The sequence below is a fragment of the Streptopelia decaocto genome (assembly GCF_964273445.1).
Source record: "Streptopelia decaocto genome assembly, chromosome: Z".
Taxonomy (NCBI): Eukaryota; Metazoa; Chordata; class Aves; order Columbiformes; family Columbidae; genus Streptopelia; species Streptopelia decaocto.
Window position 1 is genome coordinate 37,262,867 of NC_138657.1, and position 13,430 is coordinate 37,276,296.

At 43.3% G+C, this 13,430-nt stretch overlaps 1 protein-coding gene across 1 annotated transcript in view; it reads left to right on the forward strand.

Moving 5' to 3' along the window:
* The first annotated feature begins 8,027 nt into the window (after positions 1-8,027).
* Positions 8,028-13,430, forward strand: part of MARCHF3 (membrane associated ring-CH-type finger 3) — an 80,581-nt gene continuing 75,178 nt past the window's right edge. Inside the window, exon 1 of the mRNA XM_082074666.1 lies at positions 8,028-8,143. The gene's annotated coding sequence lies outside the window, so the exon portion shown is untranslated. The remainder of the gene's footprint in view (positions 8,144-13,430) is intronic.

A 13,430-nucleotide genomic window follows, 5' to 3' on the forward strand; every position in this document is an offset into this window, starting at 1 on the left:
AGCAGGTCTGCTGGCAGGACCTGTGACCCTGTGATGGGCCCAGGCTGGAGCAACCTGTTTAGAAGGGACCCACGCTGGAACAGTTTGTGAGGAACTGCAGCCTGTGGGAAGGACTCACATTTGGAGAAGTTTGTGGAGAACTGTGTCTCCTGGGAAGGACTACACAGTGGAGCAAGGGAAAAGTGTGAGGAGTCCTCCATCTGAGGAAGAAGAAGTGGCAGAAACATGGGATGAACTGACTCAAACCCCAATTCCTTGTCCCTCTGTGCTGCTTGTGGGGGGAGGACGTGGAGAAAATCGGGAGTAAGGTTAAGCCTGGGAAGAAGGGAGGGGTGAGGGGAAAGGTGTTTTTAAGATTTGGGTTTTATGTCTCATTATCCAACCCTGATTTGATCAGTAAAAAGTTAACCTAATTTTCCGAAGTCAAGTCTGTTTTGCTGGTGATGCTAATTGGTGAGTGCGTGATCTTTGTCCTGATCTCAGCCCACAAGCCTTTTGATACATTTTCTCTCCCTTGTCCAGCTGAGGAAGGGGAGTGATAGACCAGCTTTGGTGGCCAACTGTCACTAACACATGAATAGTTTATGTTTCTTCTAATGGGATGAACATATGTTTCACTTAAATCTATTTTATCTACTACAGCAAGCTTTGAGCTCCTTAGTACCTGAGTTACTCCCAGCCACAAGAAAAAATAAAAATAGAGTGAACTATAATTGAGCCAAAAGAACTAAATCTGTAGTGAAAACAGCATTTAATATCTCCAAATATGTCTCTCTGAATGCTAATAAATTAATAAAATTGAAGTATGAAACCCTAAGAGTATCTTTAAAATTTTCCTGGCCTAAGATATCTGACTCCTGCCTTAGACTCCAATTATGTTCTTTAAAAAAATCTGTGCTTATATATGGTTTATTGTCCTGATTAGGCGTGCTTGTGGCATAGTTCTCCGTCATTACAAATCCAGTGAAGAGAGAAAGCAAACTTCTTTGATATTATATGAACAATGTTTGGTCTTACGGACTAGAGTTCTGTGGTAATTGAGTCTAGTTGCTACACTGACAGGAACCACATTTCAGTTCTATCTGCGACACAACTGCAAATCAATTTATCATGTGGCAAGAATACAGTTTTATCAAGGGCTACTGCAGTTGTCTTGGTGCATTATTTCCAATGATGCAGAAGGCCTGTTAAATATATTTTCAAGAGGAGGAGAAAGAATAAGGAAAAGTAAACTTTTATATTTAAGAGTCTGTAATAAGCACTGGAGAAAATTATTGGTATTTTTAATCTACTTAATGAATCCTTTAGCCCAGAAGCAAATCCCTACCTGCTACATTTCTGTTCTTTATACCATGGTGGCAATCAGTCTTCTCTCATCACCAGAAATTTTAGCAGGGACACTTGACAGATGTCTAAGACCATCAAGGAGTTTGCCCTATCTTGTCTCAAACAACTCAGGCAGGAAACATTGCAAGGGGGGAACCTGGAGAGAGAGAAGGATGGAACCCTGCAGAGGGAGAGCAGCAGACTATTTTCCTCTACTTCCCTCTTGTGGGTGGGACATCATCTTGGGCATGCAGGTAGTTATTGACAAGTAAAACTCTGGTCAACTTGCTGGAAGGGAGTATGTGCTGCTGATCCCACCCCCGAATCTTCTAGAACACCCAAACCTTCTAGAACACACCGCTGGCAGACACAGGACAGTTGACCAGACTACATAAAGGTGAGTACGCACACTTACGGTGTCAACCCACCACCTGCAGATCAAGACCACAACTCAGGACAACAGCGCTGGATCCAAGGGTGGTGAAACCTCTACATTATCAGTCCATTTCTCCCTCCTTCTCCTCCCCTTTTTCTCTGTTTTTCCCCTCAATTTTAATACATTTTACTCCTTTTTATCAGATGTTGTGTGTTTTTGCCTTAAAGCAGTTGATAAGGAAACCACGCCTGTGCCATTGACATGTTTATCCACAGTTTCTTGACTGCTGTTTGTCATTAGAAAAACCAATAAATTGTTCAATATTGTTCCTCTGACTCACTGTAGTGACACCGCCACCTCTGCAGCCATGCTGAGCAGGGAGAGCCCTTTTCAGGGGTTTATAAAGATTCACCTCCCTTGTCACCCCCCGAGTGGGGCAAGATGGGGTGGGAAATTAAGACTCTCTTCCAGTTCAGCATCTTGAGTCCAGTCAGCAAGGGATTTTAAAGTAACCAAGAGTTTCCAAAAGTGAGAGCTGTGCTTTTTTTATAGCAGAGAGCTTTAGGTAAGTTCAGCCACATAATCTACCTATACTCTGAAATTTATAAGACTTCAGAAACTTCAGTTTCATGGCGCTTCACCCTTCTCAAGAGGTCTGAAAAGAGAGTGACATCAATAAGGATGAGCTTAGCAGATTTGCAAGAACTGGAGAGAAGTGTAGAAGTTTAATAATCTTGCTAAACCTGTTTAAGGCTTTTCATAAGCAATTCTCTAACTGATCCCAAACTGAAATTATCAATTATTGCTTCTAAAGGAAAACACTCATCCTGCCTTCAGGTGACCAGTTTATTCTTCTCGTAGCTTTACTTTACCTTTAGAGCCTGATGCTTTACCCTGATGTGTTCCGTCACATTGTAGAGGAAGAGTAAGTTGAGATGATTGTTAAAAAAACCCCAAGCTTCTCAGGAGTAAGTGACTGAACTTGAGTAACCCAGCAACGCGTTAAGTGTGACACTTTCCCCAAAATGAGAAAAAAAAAAAAAAAAAGGTAAAACTTGAAATACCAAGATGCTTCTTGAATCATACAATTGTATGTATGTTGCAGCATAGCTTTGCACTATCCACAGTGCTTTTCATTACCATTGGCAGAAGAAAAGTACCACAGGGACAAAAACAACTTTACTTTCTGCAGTTCAGAATTCTACAGTCAAACTTAAAAGTGTACCATAAGTTACTGTTAAATAATAGGTCTGAATTACCTCTGTATCAGCAAGCACCATTTGTTTTCATTCTATAATATGAGACAGTTTCAGAAGGCCCAGGTTTTTCATAGCTGAGGTTTTTGTAATAAGAGAACTGGTATACAGCACTCTTCAACCATAGTTCAAGTGCTTTTCTAAAATATAACATTATTACCTCAAAGATATGAACGACAGAGGTCACGTGGACTTGCCCCATTTCCCAATATGCATCACTGACAGAGGATGGAATAGCCATCAGAGAGCAATTTTGCTTTGTTTTATTTTTAATAAGGTCTCTTTTGGGAAGAAAAAAACGGAAGCTAAAAGCAAACTTGTTAATCATATAGGAGATGATGAATCCCTTGTTCTTTATTCATTCAGACTGTGGAGGCTTTCTTCTGTAGCAAGTGCCAGATTTTTCCCCTCCCCTATAATTTGTAAAGTGGATGATAACAGGATCTTTATAATAGCTTTTGTCTATGGTCTAGTCTGTTATCAGGGAGATGGAGGTCTTCTGTTAGTTCTGACTAGCTGCATATTAATATAGTGGACAGAGAAGGGGTGGCTGCTTCTTTCAACTTTTCTTCTGGTGTAAAATTGAACACAACCCTGCATTGTGGATGCCTCAATTCTACTTTCCATGTCAACACAAGTAGCAGATTCAGGTGTGTGAGGAAGGTCATCGTAGACCCATGTACAAGCCACAGGCTGGGACTCCAGGGTGACTGTCCTATGGTATGGAAAGATCACTGCCAGCCACTCCTCTCCAAACACCACCCTGTCCTTCCAAAGCTAAAAGATGGGATATACTGCCAAAGCCTTCCGGCAGTATCTGAGAAGATGTTACTGTTCTACTGTTTTAAGGGAGAGAAAGCTGTGTTCTCATCAGTTTGGACACAAATATAGGAGGCAGAAACATGTAAACGTGGAGCGTCCGTGGCACACCTCAAAGAAGGAGCTGTACTATAATTGTTTATAGATAGAAGTACCAGGCTCCTGGTTAATTTTGGACTGTAGGTGCTATTGCAGGTTTCTTGTTGCAAAATTAGGTTGTGTCAAGGTTGCTGAAGACATTATTCCCTTCTCTGTTACCTTCTCTGAGGAATACAAATTACTGAAGTAAAAACTCCAGGAGGCCACCTTCTCTTCCAAAGCCAGCAGCTCTGCTCAGTGGAATAATTAGGCACTCAATTACTGTCTTCACACGTGAACACTAAGAGTTCTCATCTTCTCAGTAGCAGATCAGAAAGAGACATATTTCAGCATCATCTTCCATTTCCCTGCCATTTTCAGTCCTAGTCATATTAGTTTGTGATCCTATAGGCAAAATAATTCATTAACCTCAATAGGACCAGGATTTTACCTCACTTAACTACTTTCAATTTGCTTTGATGTGTGGGGAGACTGAACAAGTGCTTGTGTGACTTAACATGACTAGCAGGTCTGCCATCTTAATTTTCCAAAAACAAGAGAGGATGTATTATTTGTAAATGTGAGGGGGTTTTCTCCTTTCTGAATATAATAAATGCCACAGGCTTCCAGCACATTCATCTCTCAAATCAAATGTGTTGAAGTATAACCACAAAATGAGAAGGCATATGCCTGTACTGAATATACATTTATGGAGGCATATGCAGCTTTGTTAAAAAGTGACAATTTACTCTTTTGACAGTGAACATTGTAAGGAGTGCAAAAGCTCCATGGTGTACTATATCTGTAACATAAAAAGAGCTTGAATCCAACATGAACTTATTTCCTGTTTCTGATCAATTAAAAAACAATGTCCTATATTCTCCCAGTAGCTATAAATAAAAATACCCATCAGGCTTACTTGTTTATATGTTCTACTTCCCTGACTCTTTATTTGTGTCTCTAAATTGCACACAGTACGTAGAAGGGATTGTCTCATTTCTTTAAGCATAGCACTCCTAGCACAGTGTTTTGCCATCCACACTGGCCTTGGATACATAATCTCAGATTCCCTCCTAGCTCTTGAAAGAAAGCTCTTTCCATAGAGTTCCCATTTATATTGTATTTTTTATCTCTCTTATTAGCATCTAACTCACCAAAATAGCAAAAAATCTGCATGTAGGTTTAGCCAATTCTGAAAGTATTAAACTCTTATTTCAGTCTTACACACGCATCCATCTTTAATCACATGGCCATCTGAATTAACTACAACTGCAGCAACATGTAAACAAAGCCACACTTTCAAGTGTTTGCAAGATCATAGCTCAATTTTTTGCACAGAGGCATGACTCTCCAGTCAGCTTTGCGCTATACTGTACCAATACAATGTCTGTTTTCTATCACGTCCTGCTGGCAAGGCTCCGTCCCATTCTGGTGAAGCTGCTGAACCTTGAATACCCAAACGTGAGTTCTTGCAGGGCGGGACTGGAGTTGTGAGATACATCTGAACAGGAAAGCTTCAGCATTTAGGGAACTCCAACTGAACACTGACTTGTGCTGCCTTGGCAAAAGGCATGGTAAGAACAACAAAAACATGGTGTGTCCTATCCTCACCTCTCATAGGATTTCACATCAAATTCTAGTTCTTGGTCTTCGTCTTCAGGTGAGAGTTCCCCAGGATAACAAAAGGGTAAAATGAGTTCCTCTAGGAGACAGATAGTCTCGGGTGTCTGTCTTGTCTGTGGAATGAACTGCAGCGACTGAGGCCACTCCGGACCTTCCACATTTTTCATTATATTGCCTTTCTGGAGTTTATACCGTTGACCAAAACTCTATGCATATTATACAAAATAAATCCTCCCCAGTCATACACACATAAAAATCTTGCTGCAATGAGATACAATTACATTCCCTTCTCCTGGGGAGAAAATGAAACAACAACATTTGTCATGCATTACTGGAATGTACCTAGATACTACAGTGATTAGGGCATATAAAACTGTCAGCTTTAACTCAGGGCCTTACTATGGGCCATATATTTTTAGCCTGTCTCATGAAGGAATGAGACTTGGACCATTTAATAATGTATCAGTCTAAGACTTTTACTTCCCTTCTCCCCTTCTCTGATTCCTTCCCAGGAACCTTTAACCCAGAGGCCAGTTCAAGAAAGTGATCCAGCTGGTGGTGAAGTTGTTTTGCTGTTGTTTGTTTGTTTTGTTTGTTGGTTTTGTTCTGTTTTCAGGTATTATAGTCCTAGAATTTTTCTGAAGATCTGCTCCCAGGAAGGTCATGGAAATCTCTCCATCCATATCCATCAGCTGGGGAAAAACATGCTGAATGAAACCACCACACATTTTGGCCAGCTACTCCCAAGCAAGCAGCAGAAGGGTAGTTCTGTACTGATCATGACATTTAAAATCTCTCATCCAGAGAGCATACCACAGCAAATATGCCAAGGAGTCATGTTGCTGCAGTGGAAGGAAGTTTATGGGATGAAGGACACCAATTCACTGGTAACCAGTGTCACTGATCTTGTTTCTCACAAAACAGTCTGTTTAGTTGGAGACAACTGGTTGAAAAGCATCACTACAAAATTCAGATGCTTAAAAAAAGTGGTCAGAAACCACATTTATACACATCAATTTGGTGTGTGTGTAGGCCTAAATGCAAATTTAAGTTTCTGCTCTAAGCGGTGGGACATCCATTGCAGGAAGGTCTCCATGATGCCAAGGGCCATCACTGCAGATCAGTTTGCAAGGTTGGATGCCAAATGACTTCATTACTGTTCCCACTCCAGTGAACAGGTAAATTTCTGCTTAATTTAACCCACCTGCCTTCTGCCAAGATTTACTAAGTGACTCCAACAACCAGTATTGGGGCCTCTCCTTTTAATACACAGGTGGCACCTGTATGCATCTTTCTGTTCCATTTGGAAGAGTAGCTGTGTCACTGGGAGTGAACATGCATCCACGTGCAAAGAGAGACGGGGTTTTTTTGCTCCACTGGTGGGAAAGCACACCAAAGGCAAAACCCCCACGTCATTAGCCTCCTAGCAAAATTTCAGTATATCTTGGTGTTTTAATGTGTAGTTGTATCAAGAGGACACAGTCGTTGTACAGAAATAGAGCAAAATAGATACTATCTCAGCTCTGCCATGTTCATTCATTTTTGAATAAGGCAAGCAAGGTTGCTTTGAAAAGAACATGAAATGGAGAAGTATAGTTAAGCAAACAAAAATATTAGACTTCAGGTTTCCTTTAGGTTATTGATTGCTATCTTAGGAACTTGGAGCTGTCATTTTACACACAGCTTCAACGGAGTTTCAAGGACCTGAAGGTTTTCGTTGACATCAACACGAGCTTCACGGTTGCAGCAGGCTTCAGAAAAGCTTCTTCCTTCAGACTACCAAGAAACAGGTATTTTGAGGTTTTAGCTTTGTGACAAGAAGCTGACGAGTGTTTTTTCCCTGCCTGTTTGTTTTTTAATCCAGACTTGGGTGTCGCGGCGTTGCATTTAACACCAAGACTCGCACACGGCTTTCCCGCCGCGCCCGGAGCTCGGCAGGGGGCGAGCCCGCGGGGGAAGCCACGCGAGGGGAGTCCCCGCGGGGGGGCTGGGAACCGAGCCTTTGTGTCGCTGCCGCCCCGCGGGTGCCGCTGAGCCGGGCCGGGCCGGGCCGTGCGGCGGCGGCGCTGCATGGCGGGGGCGGGACCGCACGGCGCCGCCGCCTCCGCCGTTGGGTCAATGAGTTGTGAGAAGCGGCGGCGCGGTGCGGTGCAGTGCAGCCTCCCGCCCGCTCGGCGCCCGGGCTGGGCGGCGGAGGGGGTGAGCTAACGCGCGGCTGCTCGGGGGAGCGGCGAACAGCGGGAGCGGGGCCGGCGCGGGGACAGTCGGAGTCCCCGCCTGTCCGTGGCCGGAGGCACCGGTGGGCCCGCGGCAGCGCCGCTCCCTGCGCTGCTGCCTGTGGATCTGCCGCGTCTCCCTGCGGCCCCGCGGGGCGGCGGCCATCCGCGACCCCACGCACGCCGCTGGGTCCCCGAGAGGGCACCGCCTTCTCTAAGAGCCCGGCTGCACCCCTGAACTTCGGCAGCGCTCCTCAGCGACTGTCCCCGTCGCTGCTTTACAGCCCGTCTGTGGAATTACGCCGGGTCCGCGCCAGGGAACGCAGCGGCAGAGGGACAGGACGCGTCCCGTCCCCGCGAGAAGGAGGTGGAAGTCTGTGCGTGAGCGTCTGCCCGCGCGTGGGTTGATGGCAGCGAAGTCCTGTGGCGCCAGCGGAACTAAAATCACGGTACGTGGTCGCTTCTGCACTGGCGGCTTCTGGTAGTTGTTATTTTGTTTTTCGTTTGGCTGTTGAGTTTGTGTTTTGGAAGGACAGCTGAGGGTCCGGGTAGACGAAGTAAGTATAAACGGACACATGCGAATAAAAATGCCTGGCTCTGGGAGGAGGGTGTTATCTATATAGAGATGAATTATAACTTTTTTTTTTTTTTGTAGCATAGCTGAGGTTTAATTTTAACACTATCATAAAAAAAAATCAGAACCTAGTACCAGCAGTAAAAACGTCCAAGTTAAAGTGATCCAGCCAAAGACTCTTTCAGCCAGACTTACCTTCAGTACTTGCTGGGAACAGGGGGTGAAAAAACAATAAACATATTTTTTTTTCTGTTACAGAGCTTGTGACAAACCCATGCAATTTCTGAGATTCAGCCTTTTGCCTTTTTTTTTTTTTTTTTTTTTTTTTTTCAATAGCCAGGCATCATACAGCTCTTTACAGAGAAAAGGGATTATGAAACTGCTTGGTAGTAATGCCTGAATATGTCAGAGGAGTTTAACTTTCAGTGTCAATAAATTTTTTAACTTAATTTTAACCCTGTGTTGCACTCATCTTTGGACGTGGGCTGTTGATAGCATGTGCAGAAAGCAGGATGAGCAATGCGTCAACTCTGTACAGAGTAATCTAGCCGTTTCAAAGTCATTAAACCAGCTGAATATTTGTCTGTTAGAAAAGACTGGTTTTGGCAATGACATTTACAGCCCATCCAGTGCCCATTGAAACAAACAGAAAAACTTTCACTGATGATGACTGGTGTCTGTGGGCTTCAGACCTGCCAGTGCAGAGTGTTGGAAACTGGTGTTGATCTTGAGCTGACCACTCCTGTAAGTAATGCTTCTGTGATCCCACTGATCGTGCAGAGAAGGAGACAAGGTGGGGAGTGGCAGCAGGCAACAACTAGTGGAATTATGGCTTGCTTTATCCAGGTGTGTTTGCCAGTTATAAGTAGTCTGGGATGTGTGTTCTTTAGGGGTTTAAATGTCATTTTCTTAGTCTGTTGCTGTCTGTTAGACTGATGAAGCAGCCGACTTCCAACTTGTCTTTCCTTCTTAATGACTATTGTGACAGTATGTTGAGGTGTATGATGTCTGCTTTGAAACTTCAGATGATGGGGTGCTTGTGTGTGGTAGTTACAGAGTTACTCAGTTATTAGACTGATCTAGGAATGCACAGATTAGGTGGCTGCCAGATTTCCCATACAGAAGGGGCCTTGTCGATCATCTGTTCTGATCTCTGGCTTATTATAGGCCACAGGGTTTTGCAAGTAAATTCTGGATCAATCCCATAACTTCTGTGTGGTCTTCCCTTGTTAAAGAAAGGTTCCATCCACAGCAGGAGTTCAAGCATGTTTCAAAGTTCCTAGTGGCTCACAGGCTTGTGCTCTAAATGGGTGAGTAATATCTGCTACTTCAAATGTCTGTAATTAGGATGAGAGCTATTTTGGTCTATCAAAATACAGTTTTGTATATAATGCATATTAAAACTCACCAGGATAATTATAGTTCTTGTGGCATACATAGTGGCAGAGCTGCCTTCTTCTCTTTGCATGAGGATGAAGCATTGTTGGGGCTCCTCAAAGTGACTTTGGACTTTCTGTTGGAAAGTTCTTTATTCTCATTCAGCTGTGGTACAAAAATGACACCCTGGTTTCTGGTGGTTTCTTCTGCTTTCCTGAATTTGCCTGTCATGCAACAGTCAGATTGTGGTGGGGCTTTCTGCCTTACCCTGCCATAGCTTTCTGCAGAAAGAGGAGAAAATGCTTTGGGTCCTGTCTGGACTTCTCAGCCCTACGTAGGCTTGGAAAGGCAGGCTGCTATCCTGTGGCATGCTGATGGCCATTGTGGCTTCCCATTGCTTGTAGCTTGTAAGATGGTTCCCCCTAATTTTCCCCATTGGATGAACCTTGTTGTAGAGCATGCATCCAAGCAGCCAGGGTGTTGTGACACCACCTCTGTGTGAGCAGATAGTTAAGATGTTTGGAGCATGTTGAAATGGCATAGGGTAGTAGATATTATGGCACCCAAGAGATCTCCTGCGAAGATGGCGCAGCTAATGATTACAGGTATGATAGCACACTCTGTGTTGTATAGCTGTAAATTTTCTTCTAAAATTCCTCCTTCCACTACTGGTTAGCTGCAGATACTGTGGGTACTGACCTTCAGGACCCTGACTGAGACTAGTCTGTCTGTCTGGAGTGGCTGGACAGTAGAGAGGAACACTGTTTATTTTGCAACCTTCTTTGACACCACTGGAGTTAGATTAGCTTCAGATGTTTCATATGTGGTTCGAAGATTAAAGAGGTAACAGCAGCTATGTAACACAGCCTTCTGGCAGAGTCCTGCCAAACATATCACAGCCTAGTGGCATGCTGTTGTGAGGGGCAGCCCTGACTGTGTGAGAGACAGGAGGAGAAAACGTGGAAAGCAAGGGGAAAATCAGGGAGAAAATTTTCTAGCTTGCATGGTTACTCTTCCCAACAGCTGGGGTCCAGTGTGGCATGTAGATGAATTAAGACATGGAGAGAAAAAAATTAGTCCTGCTTTGCTAAACCTCTGCCTGAAGCACTAGGCAGAGATGGGCAAGCTTGGGTACTGGCTGTGTTTTTACCATGGTCTTCACATGAGCTAATTTATCTTCTGTATTAACATGCCTACACTGTTTCTGGTGCCACAGCGGACTCTTGTAGTACTCCTTATAATGTCTGTACACAACGGGCAGGGTTGCATTGGAGAAATCAGAAGGAGAAGTAGGAGAGAAAGATAAAACAACTAAGACAATGGGGAAGAGAGGAAATCTCTCATGTTGCTGCTAAAATATGCAGCTTGTCTGAAAGGAAAATCAATGTATGTCTGCTTGCTCTCTTCCAACACCTTCCTGAATTTGTATAGATGATTACTTGTTCCTTCTCTGCAGCAGATACAAACTCTTTTCAGAGATGTGCATAGTATTAGAAACTTCATCTACATTTGAAAACACAGGTAGCATCTGCATAACTTGTTCTTTGCAATTATTTTTTTTCTCCAGATCCCTTGGTACAAATTTTAAAGGGGTTGTTTTTGCTACACTTCTGAATGGGTTCATCATCAGACCGTCATTGACTGAATGACATATTACCCTCACGATGACTCCAGCTAGCTAGAGCAAGCCCAGAAGAGCCATTGTGGGCATTCTTAATTTAAAATAGAACATAGATTATAGAATGAGGAAAAGCATGTGAGAGTGTTACCAAGGTAGGCACAGTGGATTTCCACTGCTTAGGGGTGTGTCTTCTTTCTGGAAGCTGGCAGGAAGAAATACTGCTGCTGCTTGCAGCCACAGTCTTAAAGGGATGAAAAATATTAATGTCACTGTGCAGAAAGGCTTGGCACAAAATCAAAATACTGAAAATCACTGAAGTGATAATACAAAGTAGAACAGTTTTGAAGGAATTGTTGCCTTACCCATGTATGATCCTCGCTGTGTCAGTCCACTCAGTGCTGTGCTGTAGTTATTCTTCAGTTCCCTTACTAAGATACATGCCTTCCCACAGCACAATGTGTGATATCCCTATTTCTTCTGATTATTGAATGTGTTTTCACATGGCTACAAAATAACATGAAGGGAAAAAGAACTAGTATCTCTTACTTTGGTCTCAGTTAAGTTTCATGCAAGGCACTGTAGACCAGGATTAATTATTAATTCCTATTATATTTTGAGTCTTGGATATATTGATGGTATTTTCAATTCCAGATTGATGCCTTTCCAACTTTTTTTTTTTTTTTTTTTTCACTGCAGCAACAAGGCCAGCAAAGCTCTTAAACACGTGCCTGTTTCTAAGCCTGCTAGCAGTCCCTTTGACTTAATTGAACTGAATGGCCCAGGCTGGCTGAGTGCAATCATTTAATATAAAATTCTCGTTGGCTTGATGAGTCTAAGTTGCTGTGGTTTTGCTGGGGATTTGAGGAGTGAGGGAGAGAGAGAGAGGAAGGAGCTGTTTCTTCCTGAAGACTAGTGCAACTGTGCCATATTTCTCCTGAGTAAACTCTCGAAGTGGGGATTCTTGTTATGTTAGAAATTCCGGCATCTTGGTACTTGCTTCCATCCTGAAATTAAAGTTTAGTGGGAAATCAGAAAAAAATCCCTTTGGAAGTATCAGAACATTTTGTTTTGATGTTTCTAAGGTGAAATGTTTAGTTTCCAAACTTTGTGTTTGAGGTCACCACTAATCCCAGCATGAATCTGTCTCAGCCCAACAGGGTGCTCCTTGTCTCCTGGATGCCTTTGGTATCGCCTCCCGGTAGAGCTCCTGACCAGGGCTGTCTCTCCCATGGGCCACTGGGATCTCAGAGGTACTCAGGGATAGATGGCTCACAGAAACTAAATGCTTAGATTCAGATTAAGACCGAAGACAAAATGCCTCAGTAAGTTTATTCCAACATAAGGATGTGGTATCCTGTGGGTGGACTTCATGTTCAAAATCCTCAGTTTTTGACATGAGGCTCATTCATTCAAAGTAGTTTTACCAGGCCTTGTTCGTTCCCATTGAAAAATCTGAGGAACAGCATTTTGAGATGGAATTTAAAATGATAACATACACACAACACTTAATTGTAACAAAACCACATATTAAATCTGCCTCAGGTATGTCCGTTTCTGACCTGGAGTATGTCTACATGCCCAGCCTTGGCACTTTAACATCCTTCCACACTTCCTTGTCTTCACCTTTTTTCTACCTGAGCTCTTGCACTTTCCTAGCTTTCCATTCCGTGAGTACTTATCTTGTACTTTTTCTTTCCTTGCTAGCCTTCTCATTCTAAAACATAGGTGGTAGAACAGTATATTTGCCAACATCATCATTCCACTTTTGTGTTTTCCTTTTCTCTGCACAGTTTCAGCCTGTACACTCTAAACAATTCAGGACAAGGATTGTATGATTTTCTGTTGCCTACCTAGACTTTCGTAAAGCCTTTGACACTATTTCCCACAGCATTCTCCTGGAGAATCTGGCAGCTCATGGCTTGGATGTGTGTAGTCTTCGCTGGTCAAAACTGGCTGGATGGCTGGGCCCAAAGAGTTGTGGTGAGTGGAGTCAAATCCAGTTGGAGGCCAGTCATGAGTGGTGTTCCCCAGGTCTCAGTATTGGTGCCAGTTCTGTTTAATCTCTTTATCAGTTATTTGGACAAGGGAATCGAGTGCACCCTTAGTAAGTTTGCAGATGACACCCAGTTGGGTGGGAGTGTTGATCTGCTGGAGGGTAGGAAGG